This window comes from Zootoca vivipara, chromosome 4, assembly GCF_965207765.1.
Source record: "Zootoca vivipara chromosome 4, rZooViv2.hap1.1, whole genome shotgun sequence".
In the NCBI taxonomy this organism is placed as follows: domain Eukaryota; kingdom Metazoa; phylum Chordata; class Lepidosauria; order Squamata; family Lacertidae; genus Zootoca; species Zootoca vivipara.
In genome coordinates this window covers 37,563,765-37,582,177 of record NC_142587.1, presented here as the reverse complement: position 1 = coordinate 37,582,177, position 18,413 = coordinate 37,563,765, and the positions used below count along the sequence as shown (strand labels likewise).

The 18,413-nt window shown below is 43.1% G+C and overlaps 1 long non-coding RNA gene and 1 other non-coding gene across 2 annotated transcripts in view; one reads left to right on the top strand and one right to left on the bottom strand.

Moving 5' to 3' along the window:
* The window catches only part of LOC118084646 (uncharacterized), a 251,499-nt gene that overhangs the window by 48,589 nt on the left and 184,497 nt on the right, over positions 1–18,413 (top strand). Inside the window, exon 5 of the long non-coding RNA XR_004692539.3 lies at positions 50–109. This is a non-coding gene — a long non-coding RNA (uncharacterized LOC118084646). The remainder of the gene's footprint in view (positions 1–49; positions 110–18,413) is intronic.
* On the bottom strand, positions 7,930–8,003 carry TRNAT-CGU (transfer RNA threonine (anticodon CGU)). Its single transcript has one exon. It is a non-coding gene; the product is annotated as a tRNA-Thr (tRNA).

Here is an 18,413-nt window from a genome sequence, read left to right as displayed (position 1 = left end):
ACTCACGGAACTTTGCAGTGATGTTTATGATCGCTTAATTTCTCCACAGAGTCAGCAGTCAAGGAATGATACCTTTCTTCAGCACAGAATCGTTCCAGGCAGTTTTAAGGTATGCATATTGATCACACAGCAAGTTTTGTGACACATTTCCTCTTCAAAAGGAATTAATAGTCATTCCTTCAGCTCAGTCCGACACAAATCAATGCCAGATTCCCCCTCCTTCCCATTTCTGCTCAGCCGTGCAACTCTATACATGTCTACTCAGAAGTAAGTCCCATTGATTTCAATTAGGCTTACTCCCAGATAAGCAAGTACGGGATTGCAGCCTGCCGGCATATGCAAAATCATGAGTGCCTGAAAACTACAGTTGCATGGCCACCCAAGCATGTACATTTCTATTTGGCTATGCATTTGTCAATTTATTCTAAACCTCTCAGTTTAAACTCCTGCCACATTCTGCACCCACAGGGCTCCGGGTGGCTGACAAACCTCTTAAAAATATTACCCGAAGTTATATGCTTGCTCCTAACTCTCTTAAAACCATGAAGTAAATAAGACATACCGTATTTGGGTGTCCAGTTCCACCTGTGTGCCTCTCTGCCCTACATTGGAGGCCTAAGATCGGTAGAGTGGGGCTTGCTGTGTCCAGGGCAGCTGTTTACCAGCTCCATCTGGTACGCAGGCTGCGACCCTATTTGCCCATGGACTGTCTCGCCAGAGTGGTGCATGCTCTAGTTATCTCTCGCTTGGATTACTGCAATGAGCTCTATGTAGGGCTACCTTTGAAGGTGACCTGGAAACTACAACTAATCCAGAATGCAGCAGCTAGACTGGTGACTGGGAGTGGCCGCTGAGACCACATAACACCGGTCTTGAAAGGTCTACATTGGCTCCCAGTACGTTTCCGAGCACAATTCAAAGTGTTGGTGCAGACCTTTAAAGCCCTAAATGGCCTTGGTCCTGTATACCTGAAGGAGCGTCTCCACCCCCATCATTCTGCCCGGACACTGAGGTCCAGCGCCGAGGGCCTTCTGGCGGTTCCCTCGCTGCGAGAAGCCAAGTTACAGTGAACCAGGCAGAGGGCCTCCTCTGTAGTGGCACCCGCCCCGTGGAACACCCTCCCACCAGATGTCAAAGAGAAAAACTACCAGACTTTTAGAAGATATCTGAAGGCATCCCTGTTTCGGGAAGCTTTTAATGTTTGACGGTCTATTGTAGTTTAATATTTTGTTGGAAGCTGCCCGGAGTGGCAATAAATATTGTTGTTGTTGTTGTTGTTCCAAGTTGAGCAAGGAGCTACCACAGGCAGGGGAGGCTTCCTGCTGCAGAGGGTTCCCCTCCAATGTGAGGAAGGTGGTGGGTCACGGAATGGGTACGCAATGGAGAGGGCAGTGGTGCTAGCAAGCACTCCTCTGCTCTTCCTTTTATGATTCTAATTACATGGGGTAGGGATTGAATGCCTGGCTCGGCCTAATATGGTCAAATCAATGTCAAAACCCCAATGAATTTCCATGCCTGATCTTGTTCCTTTCGTTTACCTATCTGAGCTCTTTCCCACCAAAACAAGCCTCTCCCCATTCAGTCTACCCGCTCTCGCCCCAGTCTCTGACCCTCCCATGTTCCAGCACATTACTCAGCTCTCATGGCTCTTAAGAATCAATATGAGTTTTAAGCCTGTGGGCAGGCTGCTTGGACAAGTGAAACCGACCACCTGTCTCAAGGAGGCACTCAAGGAAGATGCAAAGCAGGGCCAGTGAGGAGTGGGGCTTGAGGAGAAGGGTGTGTGGCCTGGGGAGACACCTGAGGGCCAGGTAATGACCCTCTGGCTCCTGGGTCTGAGCTTCCTCATTCCTGCCAAACAGCATTGCTGACTCCCAGCCAGCCAACAAGCACATTACATGCAGCCAGCACCTACAGAAAAATTTCTAGAAAAGAATTAGTTTCCAGTGAAGCACATCACATTTGACGGTAGGAAACGGTTCATTTTTCTCTGTCATTACAGCTGGCTTAAATAATTGCAAGATAAGCAAAGAGGCTAAAGCCACCAAAGGTGAAAATCACATAGAGGTCTAATGTTCCAATATCATCATAAGTTAGTATTAAAAAGTGACATTTTCTTAAATTTAATTTTATCCCTCCATATGTTTTTAATTGTTGGATATCTGAAGTGCTTGGTGCTGGCATTTCCTCAAGACTCACAATCAAATTCGTGTATGGATGGCTTCAGCAGACCAGGATAGGCAAGGAATTCCAGCTATGTCACCCCACCCCCTGTGGAAAAATGCCCTGAATATCTGCATCGATGATGATGATGATGATGATGATGATGATGATGATGAAATTTTATACTGTTCTTTGTGGTTGAGTGCACTGCTATCAATAGGACTAAGTTCACACAAGTGGTTGCATTGTCCACAAGTGTGCTGGCCCTGCTGAGGATCTTTCAAATTCTAGTTGAATTACAAGGTTTTGAGGAATTTAAAAACAAAAACAAATGGGCCCTAATGAGGATCATATGTGTAAGTACACTGGAGAGTTCACAGCTGTTATGTTAACTGGTGTATGCATTCCACCACCAGATGCCAATGCCAACTTAGCTTTGAGGTCTCTGCAGAGCTTTATCAGCAGCCAGCAAGACTTCAGTATTCTGAAGCTGGGGATTTCAACCATGCTGAACGTAAGAAGACTGTGCTCCCAATGTTCTATCAGCATGTTCAATGTGCAACCAGAGGAGACAGGATACTGGACAAGGTCTATTTGAATATAAAATATGGTTACAGGGCTTTACAGCTCCCAGATTTGGGCCAATCTGATGTCTCTATTCCTTGTACCAGCTTACATCACCCTCAGGAAACGGGCTCTCACTATAACAAAGACTGTTAAAATCTGGCCTGAAGGTGCTACTGACCAGCTGCAGGACTGTTTCGAGAGAACAAATTGGGATATTTTCGACCATTCGGACTTGGAGGAGCATACAGCAGGAGTTCTATGCTATATCAATCACTGCACAGATACTGTCACAGTAAACAAATCCATCCGGATTTTTCCCAATCAAAAACCATGGGAAAGAAACAGGGCTTTTAGGCTGGGCGAAGTGCAGCTTTACAGTGCAGCAAGAGCAAACTTGAACAGAGGAATTCAACGTGCAAAGCTGGATTATAGGCAGTGTTTTGTTTTTGTTTTTGTTTTTGTTTGTTTCTTGTTTTTGCTTTTGCTTTTATGGGATAGCATCCAATTTCATTGTAATTACACAATGACAATAAAGAAATCTAATCTAATCTAATCTAAATCCCTTTTTGTGCCCATGAGCAGAGATGGACAGTGAAAGCAATTTTTAAAGAAAGAATTTTTAAAGAAAGGAGACTGGAGCTTTTGAATTAGCCCCAGAATTACTAAGGTCCCCTGTCATCCAGAGCCAGGTACAGATTTTAGCAGCAAATGCAGCAATTAGTTCTGAAGGTATTTTGATTGTCTCTTGACTATGGGAAGTTGAGATGGAAATACCACAGCAAAAGAAAAGGCATTAACATCCACTTCATCCTCTCGTGGTCATTTCCTGACAGGAGGACTTGAGTGGAGGATGATGATGCAGCATTTGCTAATAATAAAATCTAGTGTCTGTCACTTTCAGATCTTATGAAAAGGCCAGTTCAGCAGGCTAAATTGGTGTGGAGGTCTCTAAGTTAGAAATGTATGGCCAACCAGATAAGAGATCACCTCAAAAAGGGGGTTATGTAATTACCAGAATATGCAGTGATTTGACTGGGTAATCAATTATCAAGTTGCATTTTTTGGGGGGGGAAGTGTTTATGGATATTGAATTTGGAGATAATCTCGACACATTTAAATGTATCAAACGCTACTTAGCTACTGTATTTACCTACTTAATAAGAAACTTGGAACCAGTTATTTTCCCATGTCACATGACTGCACAAAAGAGTAAGAGAGATCCACAGCTGGGAGGCCTAGGTGGGGAAATATCTGAGGCCTGAGGAAGGGTTGCCCTCAGCTCCACTTCTTCTCTTCAGAACAGGCATACTGATAAATCTGAAAAAGAAACTGCTGGAAGGATTATGAAAGCCTTTAGAACTGACATTTAAACAAAGGATTAAGGCATGATGTGTATATAAAAGCAGATTTGCTTTGGCATTTTTGTTTACAGACGTTAGATCCAAAATTAACAATGCATTCCAAATAAGCTGTTTGAAAACTCTTTTAAATATGTTAAATAGGCCTTTCCTTGCAGCATTCAATGTGTGTGTGTGTGGGGGGGGGGAGATTCTGTTTCTTGTTCAAGTTTATAAGGACTTGATATTCCTAAATAGGTTTGATCTAAAAGTAAGCCCCAATAGTTTCTAAATTTGGAATGGATGCAACTTCCAAACGATGGCTTAGATCCTAAGATAATGAATGTAAGGGAGTTCACAGAAGAGAGGTTTCTAGTCATCTCCACCCTTGCACCTGCTTGCTCCCCCTGAAAATCTAGTGATCCTCCTGAACGAAGTGGGGGTAGGGGTGTTCAGAAAGGAGAGAATCATTGAAGACTGGACGGAAGTCTGCTAAACCTGGGACAATTGTCCCATCCGAAAAGCCCCAAAGATGCCCTTCCTCACATTGTTATCTAGCCCTCCATGGCAGCTATTTTTTGACTGACACCCACAGAACTCTCTTAAAATCTGAAACATGCCCTCTGGTCCAAAAAGGTTGGCAACTGCTTCCTTACTCTGTATACCAGGGGTGTCAAACTCAAATTCATCGGGGGCCGCATCAGCAGTTTGGTCACCCTCAAAGGGCCGGTAGTATCTGTAGGACTATGTGTCCACTCTTTATTATCATAAATTATTGTCACTGCATTCAATTATTACTGTTTTTTGTAATAATGTAAGTAATAACTAGCTCTGAAAGCAGAAACATAGTCAGAATAATGGCAAGTAGATATTCAAATGTACAATTATTGTACAATTTATTGAAAAATGATTTTTGGTAACTGCACTGGGTGGTGGAGGCTCGCTAGGGTTTCATGCAGGAGCTTTGCAGAGCTACTGGTACCTGGAGATGCTGATTTCCAGGCGCCGAGCCGTGGCAGGAGGAGGAGGATTCAAAGTGCTACAGAGCACTGCTGCGTCGCAGAGGCTTGGGACTCTCCGTGCGGCGCTGCCGGGCGCTGACCCGGCAAGCTGCCTCCTCCTTCTCCTGCTGTGGCTCGGGGTGCTCCACGCAGCGCTGCTCCAGCCGCCTTTCTACCCCCCCAGGCCCCAGCTGTTTGTCGGCGCTTTGTCGGCGTGGCGCTTCAGCAGCAAGGTCCCACTGCTGGGTCCCGCTGGCTGGGGCGCTCGGCGGGCCACATGACGAGGTCTGGCAGGCCGGATTTGGCCCCCGGGCCTTGTGTTTGACACCCGTGCTGTATACTGTTAAAACCTCAGTTGCTATCAAAAATTACCATAGACAGCCTCTGTGATCTGTGGGAATATTTGAACTGTTGCTGCTCATAGGAGCACTTTCCATATGCTGCAAGAGGACTCACACGGAAAGCAGAGTCACACATTTCTGCAGTTGTAAGGGTGGAAATAAGGGACGCAGGTGGCATTGTGGTCTAAACCACAGAGCCTAGGGGATCGGAAGGTTGGCAGTTTGAATCCCTGTGACGGGGTGAGCTCTCGTTGTTCGGTCCCAGCTGTTGCCCACCTAGCAGTTCAAAAGCACGTCAAGTGGACTTCTCTGTGACCTTTCCCCACTGCAGGGAGGTGGGACCAATTCGGATGGTCCGCCCCCGCCACTTAATGGATCCAATTGGCTTCTAGAGAGTGGTGGGGGATGTTTTATCCCATATTGATGGACTTTCAGCTGATTCCCTGGTGGCCCGCTGGAATGCGGAGTTAACCAGGGCTATTGATTGTCTGGCTCCGAAGTGCCCTCTCCAATTGCATGGAGCCCGGACAGCCCCGTGGTTTTCCCTGGAGCTGAGGGTGATAAAACAATCATTGAGACGGCTAGAGCGCTGGTGGCAGAAAACTCATTCTGAATCAGGCCGGACATGGGCTAGAGCTCAACATTGAGCCTACCAAGTGGCGATGGCAATGGCAATGACAAAGAGGACCTTCTTCACCGTTTCTATTGCATCTGCAGAAAGCAGCAGCAGGAGACTTTAAGGCGGTTCGCAATCTATCGGAACCACCTTCGTCACCAGGGCCTGCTTTTGCAAAGTTTTTTTGCAGATAAAGTCACTCAGATTCGGACGGAAGTAGACTTCACCTTGGGAGCAGGGCCAGGGCGGGAGAGTCCTGTCTAGTCATGTTACATGGGATCAATTCCAATCTGTTACCTCCGAGGATGTGGACAGGCTGCTTGGACGAGTGAAACCAACTACCTGTCTCCTTGATTCTTGCCCATCCTGGCTAATAAAAGTGAGCTGGGAAGGGCTGGGCGATGGGCTCTGCGGGGTGGTGAATGCTTCCCTCTATGAGGGAGCCTTCCCAGACCCACTGAAAGAGGCGGTCATTAAACTGCTTCTTAAAAAAACATCTTTAGAACCGGCCAATATGGCCAACTATCGCCCAGTCTCAAATCTACCATTCTTGGGCAAGGTGGTTGAGCAGGTGGTTGCTGAACAACTCCAAGCATGCCTGGGGGATGCGGACCATTTGGCTCCCTTCCAATCGGGATGCAGGCCTCACCATGGGACTGAAACGGCCTTCGTCGTGCTGGTCGATGATCTCCGGTGGGCTAGGGACAAAGGTGAGAGCTGTTTCCTAGTTCTGCTGGATCTCTGTATCGCCAGAGTGGTGCATGCTCCAGTCATCTCCCACTTGGACTACTGCAATGCACTCTACGTGGGGCTACCTTTGAAGGTGATCTGGAAACTTCAATTAATCCAGAATGTGGCAGCTAGACTGCTGAGTGGGAGTGGCCACTAGGTCCACATAACACCGGTCCTGAGAGATCTACATTGGCTCCCAGTACGTTTCCGAGCACAATTCCAAGTGTTGGTGCTGACCTTTAAAGCCCTAAATGGCCTCGGTTAAGTATACCTGAAGGAGCGTCTCCACCCCCATCGTTCAGCCCGGACACTGAGATCCAGCGCCGAGGGCCTTCTAGTGGTTCCCTCATTGCGAGAAGTGAGGTTGCAGGGAAGCAGGCAGAGGGCCTTCTTGGTAGTGGTGCCCGACCTGTGGAACGCCCTCCCATCAGATGTCAAGGAAATAAGCAGCTATCCTATTTTTAAAAGACATCTGAAGGCAGCCCTCTTTAGGGAAGTTTTTAATATTTAATGCTTTATTGTTTTAACACTTGATTCGGAGCCAACCAGAGTGGCTCGGGAAACTCAGCCAGGTGGGCAGGGTATAAATATATATATATATATATATATATATATATATATATATATATATAATTATTATATAAGTGCAAATAGATAAATAGGTACTGCTCTGGCGGGAAGCTAAACGGCGTTTCCATGCACAGCTATGGTTCGCTAGAAGCGGCTTAGTCATGCTGGTCACATGCCCCAGAAGCTGTCTGCGGACAAACGTCGGCTCCCTTGGCCTATAGAGCAAGAAAAGCGTGCAACCCCAGAGTTGTCCACGACTGGACCTGATGGTCAGGGGTATCTTTACCTTTACCTTTTAAAGGTGGAAATATGATTTGCATTGTACAGAGTACCAGAAAGGGTAAAAAGCACATATACCAGAAGTGAAGATCTACCAAGGACAAATATTAATAGATGAAAAGGTGCCACTCAAGGGGGGGGGGTCGTAGATAAGTGACAAACACATGCTTTGTGTGCATAATTCCCCCCAGTGCAATTGGAAGTGGGTAAGATTTCTGCTTGAAACCCCAGAGAGCCACTACCCACCATAGAATCATAGAATTGTAGAGTTGGAAAGAACCATAAGGGTCATTTAGTCCAACCCCTGCAATGCAAGAATCTTTTTCCCAGAGTGGGGCTTAAACCCATGACCCTGAGATTACGAGTCTCATGCTCTACCCACTGAGCTATCTCAGCAGTCAAGATATCACTGAAGATAACACTGAATGGGAAGTATCAATGCTCTGAATCAGTATAAAGCAATTAAGCAACTGGACATATAAAGCAGTATAAAGCACCCGGACAGGGAAATTGCAACACGAACCAGAATTTAACTACAGTCATTGTTTAAGAGCCATCAGTGAGAGAGACAATAGGACATGAACCATTAATACTGAACTAAACAGCGTTCCAGGAGATTTGGCCACTAAGCAGGATTCATTGCATGATTAATTGCACAACTCCCTCTTCTCCCAAAACCCTGTGCTTTTCGAAATATGTTTTCAGATCGACCATATTTCTTTCATTCCTGATTTGGATCTTTTGGTAACAACAAATGGCCTGCCCCATTTTTTTTAGTTCGAGGTGACATCATGCCTTAAGAAGCTGAAGAATTGTCACAAGAGTTTCAGAGAGTTATCTGAAACTTTGGTTTTCCAAATAAGGCATACTCTGCATAGTTCAGCCTCCACCCCCTCCCTTGATTCCTCCAGTTACCAATGATGTTTCCCCCCCTGAGGCATTTGTCTGCTTTCCAGACAAGTAATGAGGACTCAAGATTTAAACCAGCTGTGATCTCATTCAGTACTGATAGAGCTACATTCTTTCTAAAACAGCTTTTAACACCATATGTTCTGGTTGTTAATAGAACAGAATCTTCGCTGAAAGACCTCAGCTACGTGACCAGCAAGTGTCAGTAGCATTTAAACCTAACAAGATTATTTTTTCCAGCATGGAAGTCCATATTAAAATAAAAGCAGAATGAAATAACAATTTTCAACTGTAACCGCATGTTAAAAGTCATGAAATGTGAGTCTCATGCCATCTTCTCTGGGAGGTTTTTTTTTTTTTAATGGTCTCAAAAGTAGGGAGGTGCACTGACCATAAGATTCAGTTTTAACCTCAATTTCATACTTTGGAAATCAGCCTAATGCAGTCTGAAGTGCTTTGAAGGCTGCCCAATTCAATTCAATTCAAGTCCAGATCCTGATTCAGGACAGTGAAGCTTCATCCTTTTCCTATTGGTTATTATGGGGAAACAACAACAACAACACTTATCCCCCCCCCTTTGACAAAGTGGATTACATGTGCAGACATTTTAGCCATTCCCGAATGGACAACGCCTGCCAAATTACAGTCAAATAGGTCCAGGGGTTTTTGTGTGTAGGGTACTTCTAACATTTATTTTAAAGGAATCGTGTATCTCTCTTTTATTGTTAGCAGAAGTAGATGAAATTTGTAGGCATGTTAGCCCCTTCTATGGGGATAAATCCTGCCAGATCTCAGAAGGAAAGACATAGTAATTTTCGGCTAGTAAAACCCACAGTTTGGAAGGTAAGAAATATGTCAAATCAAAAAGAGATCCAGAGATCTTTGTGCTAGGTGTTTTTAAAGTTGGGGGCGGGGGAAGAGAAACTAAAACAGATGTGTTTCCTTTCTTCTGGTTTTGTGGGCAATGATTTTGTTGTGAAAATGGCAGACATTGTTGAGGTGCCCCTAGAAGAGTAATCTGCAAAATATCAGAAGAATGGGCACAAAGACCTGGGGGTTGAGGGGCTTCTTGGAATGGCATGTGATGTGGGGGAAGGTGGCTTCTGCGGGACAAAGAAATGAGAAGAGTTCAGGAGAACTGCCTTGCCTAAGCAAAAGTCCTTTTCTATTCACTTGGATTGGTATCCAAGCCAAAGTAGGATGGTTGCTGGTGTCAAACTGTGAGCTACGAATGAACTATTTTACACATTAGGTGGCAGCAAACCTGAGTTTGACATTGGGTATTCAAGAAATTGCAACTAGTCTTGGCTCTCTGAAATATTTAACAGTTTTTACTAGCGCAATTGCAAAAACATGTCTGTTGTATTCATGGTTTGTATTTTATGACATATGCTTTTTTTAAGTGTACATAGAAAAATGTAAAATTTGAAATGGCCTTCACATTAAGCAAGGAGCATAACTAGAAAAATAGTTTAGAGAACAAAATTATGGTGATATGAATTCGAAAATAATAATAATAATAATAATAATAATAATAATAATAATAATAATAATGAAAGGAACAGATCAATCAGCTGCCAGATGTAAATAGCAATTTGTTCTTAGCCAGAAAAAAAACAACCCATTACAGTGCCACACAGACACAGGTGTGCTCATCAGTTTCTAGATCAGCCTCTTTCTCAGTTGGAAATGGAGTTGCTGGGAATGAAACAAATTTTCTGTATTATTATTATTATTTTAATCCTCTTGTTCCAAACAAGTTGAAATATCATGAAAATTAAAATTAAAATCTCATCCTGTCTCTCAAATTCACTCCCAAAGATTCTGCACGGGAGGCACAAGTATAATATACTGCGCTCTTTAAATCTGAATTAAAATCTGATTTGAGACATAATTTATTTGTGACCAGCTCCCCACCTCTAATTAGCTGTCCTCCTCCAACCCCTGCCCTTGTATGAGGGAGTGCATGTTCGTATGTAAATGCACCATACTTTCATTCAAAACAGCTTGTCTTGCAAACTCTCCATATGAATGCCTTCTCTGTAGGATATAAGGAAACATTCCTTGGGACTCTGGCAAGGGACAGTTGTAGAGCCTAAACCCAAGGGGAAAGAATTGTCAACATCTGCCTGTTACTGCCTAGCAAATGGACAATTATCATCTCCCCCCTGCTTCTGTAAGCCCCGTTAAACAATGGCATGGCGTTGCCTCCTTTGTGTGCCTCTAAGGGTTCCCACCACAGCTTCACTTCTGATATGCTAATAAAGAAGCCATCTTTTTTGTGTTCCTGAAAGGCCCCTTTCCTGCATTCAATCCAAAGTTCGGGCGTGCTGTGTGAGAAGCACAGATCCTAGAAGGAATTCCTCCAGCCCTTTTATAGAAAAAGGAGAGGAATTAACCATCTGCTTGTGTGGGTCCCCTGGAAGAAAATGGCTGAACAAATTGCAACTTGACACAATGGGCTTTGGTATCTTCTTGCTTGACAAGCAATAAGCAAGAGTGGCTCTTTGGCACTTCCATGTCACTTTCTCACTCTGCTCTGCAGAAATTAAGCTTGTGAGGTGAGTGCAAGGATTTTTAAATGAAACAGCAGCATGACGGTCAGGGTGTTTAACATATATAGATACCTTTGCTAATGGCACTTCAGAAATAAAAAAAGTTAATACTATATTCAGCCCGAGATGAAGCTAATTCCTTGGGCTCAGGTTCATTTATGTCAGCTGTGAACATCAAGCCCTGATTTGGGTGCTTACCTCTGCCCTTTCAAAATCTGGTTTCTTTGTTACATGGAAGAGTTCTGTGCAGTGCAGAATCATAGAAAGTCAGGTCAAATGGCAAAATTACAAATGGGCTGTCATATACCTCAGTCTTCATCCAGTTAAGGAATGTAAGGTGCATTCATCCCAACTACTGCAATGTGGGAAAGGGCCTTCATTGTTGTGGCTCCTCAGCTTTGATACTCCCTTCCCCTGGAGGTACTGATGACAGAGACCTTCAGGGATTTCCACACCAGATAAAGTGTTCTCCCAGGCACTAGGAGTTAATCTATTGTACCCAGCCTTGATGCTGGTTCCTGAACTGCTGCATTACTCATTTGGTTATCTATATAAATAAAAATGTAAAATGTCCATGTTTGTGTGTGACCAGTAATCTCCGAAACCGCTTGACCGATTGCGTTGAAATTTTGACACAACGGTGCATTCCAACACGGGAGTGTTTGTATAAACTTAGATTATATAGATGTCACACCTGTCACAGGTAAAAGCATGATTTTGTGTAAAATAGCGCCCTCTATTGGACGTCAAAGGAACAGATGCCATATCCTTTTGTGTAACAATAGTGCCATCTGTTGGACGTCAAAGGAAAAGATCCTATAGAACATTCTTTCCTCCCAGGCTCAGGGAACCCAGTGTGTGGGGGGGAGGGAATTGGAATATAAAACAACAGACCAAGAGTGGCTCAAATACGTGCCGAGGAAGCACGTATTTGTTTTCCTCCCCCCACATGGTCAACAACGTGCAACGATGTTTCCACACTTGCCTACCAACCACGTACACAAGCACACCCCACACACCCCCAGAACTCCCACATCGGGACCCCTGACCGCCTCCATGTTTGACTGGGCCTCCAGCAGCATTGGCAAAATCTCTCTCTCACCCCCCCTCCAAAAGTCCAGCTTCTTCAATAAATTTATTTAAAAGATTTATAAACTGCTTAATTGAAGAGTTTTCTGAGCAGGGTATAAATAAAATGAAGACATTCTGCCACAGGACTATTCTGATTTCCCCCAGTATGCTATTAATTAAAAAACAAAATCAATGCCATGTGAGTTAGTAATAGTGTATTAGATTACTTTTTCATCCATTGGTACAAGTACCATGAAAGGACCAGAAGGATGTGGAATAGACAGTAGTCAAAAGAAGGCAAAGTGTTCAGTCACGTGACCACTGCAGATCAAAGAAAAAGAGGGTTCTAGAAGGTAATGACTGGCCACAGGGCAAGAAAACACTGTGCAGTCCCCTTGTATTATCTTTCCATATCTACTAAGTTTAACAGTTATTATACAATGCCTTTGACGTTTACAACAGCCTCATAAAAGGCAGATGTTGAGCAGGTGGCCTGATTGTAAAATATCAAAAGCTCTCATTGGAGCCTATCAGCATGTTTACAGCCATCTTAATACTGATGATCATTTAAAATTTTGGAAGAACAGTGACCCCCCCCCCCAAAAAAAGAGCGTGGCAGCTCCAAGTGTTCTGTGAACTCAGCAGGATATAATCCCTGAGGAATTCAAGCACTGAATAAGCAAGCCAGTTAAACAGGACAGTGACTTTAAGTGCCCTAAAAGTACTCAGTTTTTGAAGCACCACAAGGAGTGCAGTCCTAGTATATATGCTTACCTGGAAGCAAAGCCAATTGGATTCAAGTGGGGTATATTTCTCAGTAAACATCCTTGGGATTGTGCTGTACCTAAGACTGACATTCTTAGAAGATTAAGTGAGAAGTATCTGCTATATTTTTTGGAAAGGGGCATGTCTGCTTGCCTTCTGTTCTCTTTTGGGTTGGACACCTCCTGAGATATTGTTGCCAAACTTGGCCTTAGGGTTTCCAAGGTGTGGGCAGCTGTCTTCACTGATGTTTGGATGCTGGCTGCCATTTTGAATCAAGTTGACAGACGTCACTTTGGTGTGCCTGGTTTTTTTTTGGCATGGGTTTGATTGCCTGTCGAGATAGCGTTGCCAAACTACGCATGAGGGTTCCCAGAGTGGGGGCAGTTGTCTTCTTCAATGTTTGGCTTCTGAGCACCATTTTGAATCAAGATGGCAGACCATTTAACATTGGCATGACTTGGCATGCCAATTTGGACACCTCCGAAGGTATCTTCACATGATTTTGTTGGATCTTAGGCAAATTTGGCATGACAGTTCCAACTAACATCAATTTAGATGGCTCTCAAGATATTGCCGCCAAACTCGGCACAAGGGTTCCTGAGGTATCCACATGTGGGTCCTGTGTGCCATTTTGAATCAAATTAGCTAAACATTAATTCTCCCTCTTGCCACAAATTGAGTTTGATTTGGGTCAGGTGCTCCCCAGGTCAGATTGGAACCCTAGGCTGGTGTGTGTATGTTTGTGTGTAGAGCCCTAAAACTCACTAATTAAGCTATCAATTTAAAAATCACAATACTTTATGGTTTCTTTTAATTCCTGGGCAGCATAGAACTGGGTACTTCCTGTGTGTGTACGCATGTGCGTATCTAACAAGATACACCACTATCAGATATTAGCAATGTCAACTAGTTGCCATTAACTATAAACTTTAATAATAGCATAATCCCAGAAACAGATTTCATTTCTCTCCTAACATGTTTCAGAGGCATAGGACAGGCAAGGACAGGGGTGTCAAGGCTGGTACGCCCAGACTTCATCATCACCTTCCTCCCGGTAAGTGGCAATGACACCCCTGCAGGGAGACTATTTATAATAGAGTAGGAGCACCATTTCAGTGTTTTGTCTAGACTAGATCATAATCCCACTTAAAGTAGCACATGCTTTAAAACAGGGCTGGCCGCCCTGTGGCCCTCCATAGTTACTTATTTAGAAAAAAACACACCTTTGTATATTTCTTTTCTTTTTGAAAAAGTCAAAGTGGTTTACTACAATGACAATACAGTAAGAACAACACAGAGATTAAAACAGATCACCAGCTGACTGTTATGCAAAATGTCCCCCCCCCCCGAATTGCCTGCATAAGCATAGAAAAGTCTCCAGCAAATGTTTGGAAGTTAATACAGAAGGCACCTGCTGAATGTCTTTTGGAAGAGCATTCCACAAGATAGGATGCTGGGCTCCAGCTTCCTTCAACCCCAGTTGGCATAGCTAATGGTTGAGGAGTGAAAAGAGCTGTAGCCTAAAAATATATGGAAGGCTGCAAGTTAGCACCCTCCTCACCCCCCACTTTAAAACAAATCAAGTAACATTTGTTGAACTCATTGGGTATTTATATATAACACAGTTTCCTGGCTTTTGTTGACTTGTGTCACTGATGTCGTTCTCCAAATGTGAGGGTTTGCCAGTGTGTTGATGAGAAGCCTATGGGCCTCACTATTCTCCCAGCAGATCAGAACTTGCTGCCACATACAATGAGTCATTCAATCTGTGAAAAGATTTAATGACACATAACAGGCAATGCCAACCCACACAAACAGCAGCAACTCTCTGAACCTTGACTTTATTAGATATTGTGGGTGGGAAAAAGCTGTGGAATATATTTTAGAAAATGTCTCACCGATTAATTCAGTAGTACATAAGCTTACATATACACATACGTAGTATCTCAGTACAAACAACAGAGGACCCGAGGGTCTATTTGAGCCCAACCTGGATATGGGAAAATTTACTTTACTATTTAATAAATGGCAACAAATGGTGCAACAGCAACATTTCAGTTGTTATTATTGTTGTTGTTAATGTAGTGGTAGTGGTTGTTTTATTCCCAAGGAGAGAAACTGGTAGGATTATCTACCTCATATGCCAGAATAACTTGGATACTATCAATCAAACATTCGGTCAAACTTGGATGCTCTACACCTTGACTTCAGAACATCTGAAGCATTGAGTTCACTGGGAGCCTACCTACCTTTTCAATCAAACCCTTTAATCTAATTCTCTTGAACTAAGAACAAAATAACCACAAAGGGCAAACATAGTGCTGGCTTCTGTTTAGACACAGTCACTACAGAAATCATTCTTTCTTTGGCAATCACTCGTAGCCAAGTAAGATTGTCTTTCATGAAGATGGTTTTTAACAGTGAGTCTGTATATGACTATGGAGGCCAATTCTGGGTCCACACATCCTTCCACAGTGGGGACATACTGTAGGTTTCCGGACGGGAGTTGATCACAGTGAGGGTTTGCCAAACATACCTTCCTCTTAGCTCATTTCTCCTTTTCACCCCAAGTTTGTGCTTCTTCCAAGTCCACAACAACTTTAGTAAAGGCTGTTCTCCAGTTGGAGTGCTCACAGGCTAGTGTTTCCCAGTTATCAGTGCTTATACTACATTTTAAAAAATATTTGCCTTGAGAGCATGTTTAAACCTCTTTTGTTGTCCACCGGTATTTCGCTTTCCATTCTTATGGTAGGAATAGTGTAGTTGCTTTGGAAGATAATCATGGCACCCGAACAACATGACCAGTCCAACGAAGTTGATGTTGAAGAATCATTGCTTCAGCACTGATGATCTTTGCTTCTTCCAGTACACTGACATTGGTTCGCCTGTCTTCCCAAGTGATGTCTACAAATTTTCGGAGCTACTGTTAATGGCTGAAGAGCTGGAGATGAAATTAACAGCGTCCCTACACCAGTCTCCTGGTGGTGTCAGTCAGAGGCCTCATATTTTGTTTGGGTGGTAGAACTGTCTGCCCCCAATCCCTGTGTGCTATGGAGATTTTGTGGGGGGATATTTAGAGCACAGCTGGGTCTTCTCCTCATCTCTAAGCTCAACTCCTCTATTCATTTTCTTGTCTTAGCTAGCTTCCTTTTGGCCATGAGCTGACAGACATTCTCACTCCTCAGAGTGGCTGAGTAGCACATCCACTGTCTCTTCATCTGTCCAGCTCAGCTGCTTTACTTGCCAGTCATGGCAAAACTTTCAATCCTTTTGGGGTTTGCACAGAATAGAACACACAGCTTGATGGAGATGACTTGGTAACGGTTCTTAGCATCTTTCTGCTTTTCCTCCACTCTCTAGTATTGGCTGAAATGTCTTCATCTCCCACAAGTTGCCTTTAAAAACAAATATAAATCTAAGGAGGTAAACAATCCACTGAGGTGTGAGCATGCTGTAGCATCCACTTTGAAAAGAAAAGAAAAAGGGAAACTGGGTGATGGTGGAATGCCTTTAACTGAGCCTCTTTTATCGTATCCTGTATGAAGGTGTGGTTAACTGGCTAGATTCCTGAAATGGAGCATACCAGGAGGTATGGTTGCACTGCAACATTTTGTAATTACAAGTCCCACTTGTAATTACTAGTCGTGCCATTACATCTACCACTATATTATTATTTATAAAGAAATATGGAAAAACCGCACGCTCTTCTTCAAATTAGAAATCTCCATTGCAGCCTTGAGCATTGCAAGAATCACATCAAAAGTCTCCAGGTGGCTGCAGTATAAATAGAAGGTTTTCCCCCCCTCCCAATTCTAGCACCTAAATCTGCAGTAGTTATCAATATATACCTTTCTGTTTATACTAGGTACTTCATTAATCTCGGTACTATCAGTCTAAAACTGAGAAGTGGAAAATTGTATGCTGCCACGAGTTATTTAATTCCCCCCCCCCATCCCAGTTAGATTCTGTTTGAAAAATAATAATTACTGCACCTTAACTCATACACATAAAAGTACTGAATTGATGTGACAGTAGCATGGCTATGTCTTAACTTGCATATTATTTGAGAGGAAACCACCACATTCCTCTAGCATAGTTACATAATGAAGCTGAACTTTCTGCTTCTTCTGCGGCAATTAATCTTGTTGTGCCTTTGGTGGTAATAATAACAATAATATTTTTTCAATGAACTAGATCGGCTTGTCTAAGACAAGCATATGCCAAAGCCAGCTGAGTCTGAATGTTACCTCTGTTTAGTCACAGGAAATGAGTGTGCTCTCAGAAAGTGATTACCCACCGAGCACAATTCTATTACCTGTGCCAGGGGATGATTCAGACCATTCCTTGGAGAGAATCAGTCTAAAACTGCTTTAGCAGGAAAGCAAGTAGCTAAGAGATAATTGACCCCCATCTGTACTGCGACTTTAAAATTTCATGTTACAAAGGCATGCTAGACAACATGGCATGCAAGGTCATTCTTCCATCTGCCATGAAGCAGAAAAAATACAGCAGTAAAAATAATAAAATATTTACAGAGGTTTGCTTACACCCACTGGCACAGCACATTAGAATGCATCCTTTCTTTAGCTAGATATTCACTTTCGGGCAGACTTTCAAAATTCCTTAAGCTGGTAGCTGCCTCAAGTACAAATACTTGATTCACAATGGACAGCAGAGCTAAAAAGTTACAAGCATTTTATGTCATTATTTTCAATGAGTATTTTCAAAGCACATCTATCAATATGGCCATTAACATATATACCACGGTAAAGTAATCTGGATGAGCAAGCTAACATTTGAATGTGTCTGTACATACACTGTTGTTTCTTCCTGGTTTAAAATAGAATTATTTTAATTTGCAATGCATTCCAACTTCTTATATTCCTTCAAATGCTATTTTTACAAATCAGTTTTGAGGTATTGGAGACTCCCTTTAAACTCTCATTTGGTCCATATTTTATATGCTGTTTTGCTTTGAAGGAACTTAAGCCTCAGCAACCCAGGAGCAGGACTTACCAGCTGGTGGTCCAAATAAGGTAAGGTAAGGTAAAGGTAAGGTAAGGATTCAAATGAACTAGATCGGCTTGTCTAAGACAAGCATATGCCAAAGCCAGCTGAGTCTGAATGTTACCTCTGTTTAGTCACAGGAAATGAGTGTGCTCTCAGAAAGTGATTACCCACCGAGCACAATTCTATTACCTGTGCCAGGGGATGATTCAGACCATTCCTTGGAGAGAATCAGTCTAAAACTGCTTTAGCAGGAAAGCAAGTAGCTAAGAGATAATTGACCCCCATCTGTACTGCGACTTTAAAATTTCATGTTACAAAGGCATGCTAGACAACATGGCATGCAAGGTCATTCTTCCATCTGCCATGAAGCAGAAAAAATACAGCAGTAAAAATAATAAAATATTTACAGAGGTTTGCTTACACCCACTGGCACAGCACATTAGAATGCATCCTTTCTTTAGCTAGATATTCACTTTCGGGCAGACTTTCAAAATTCC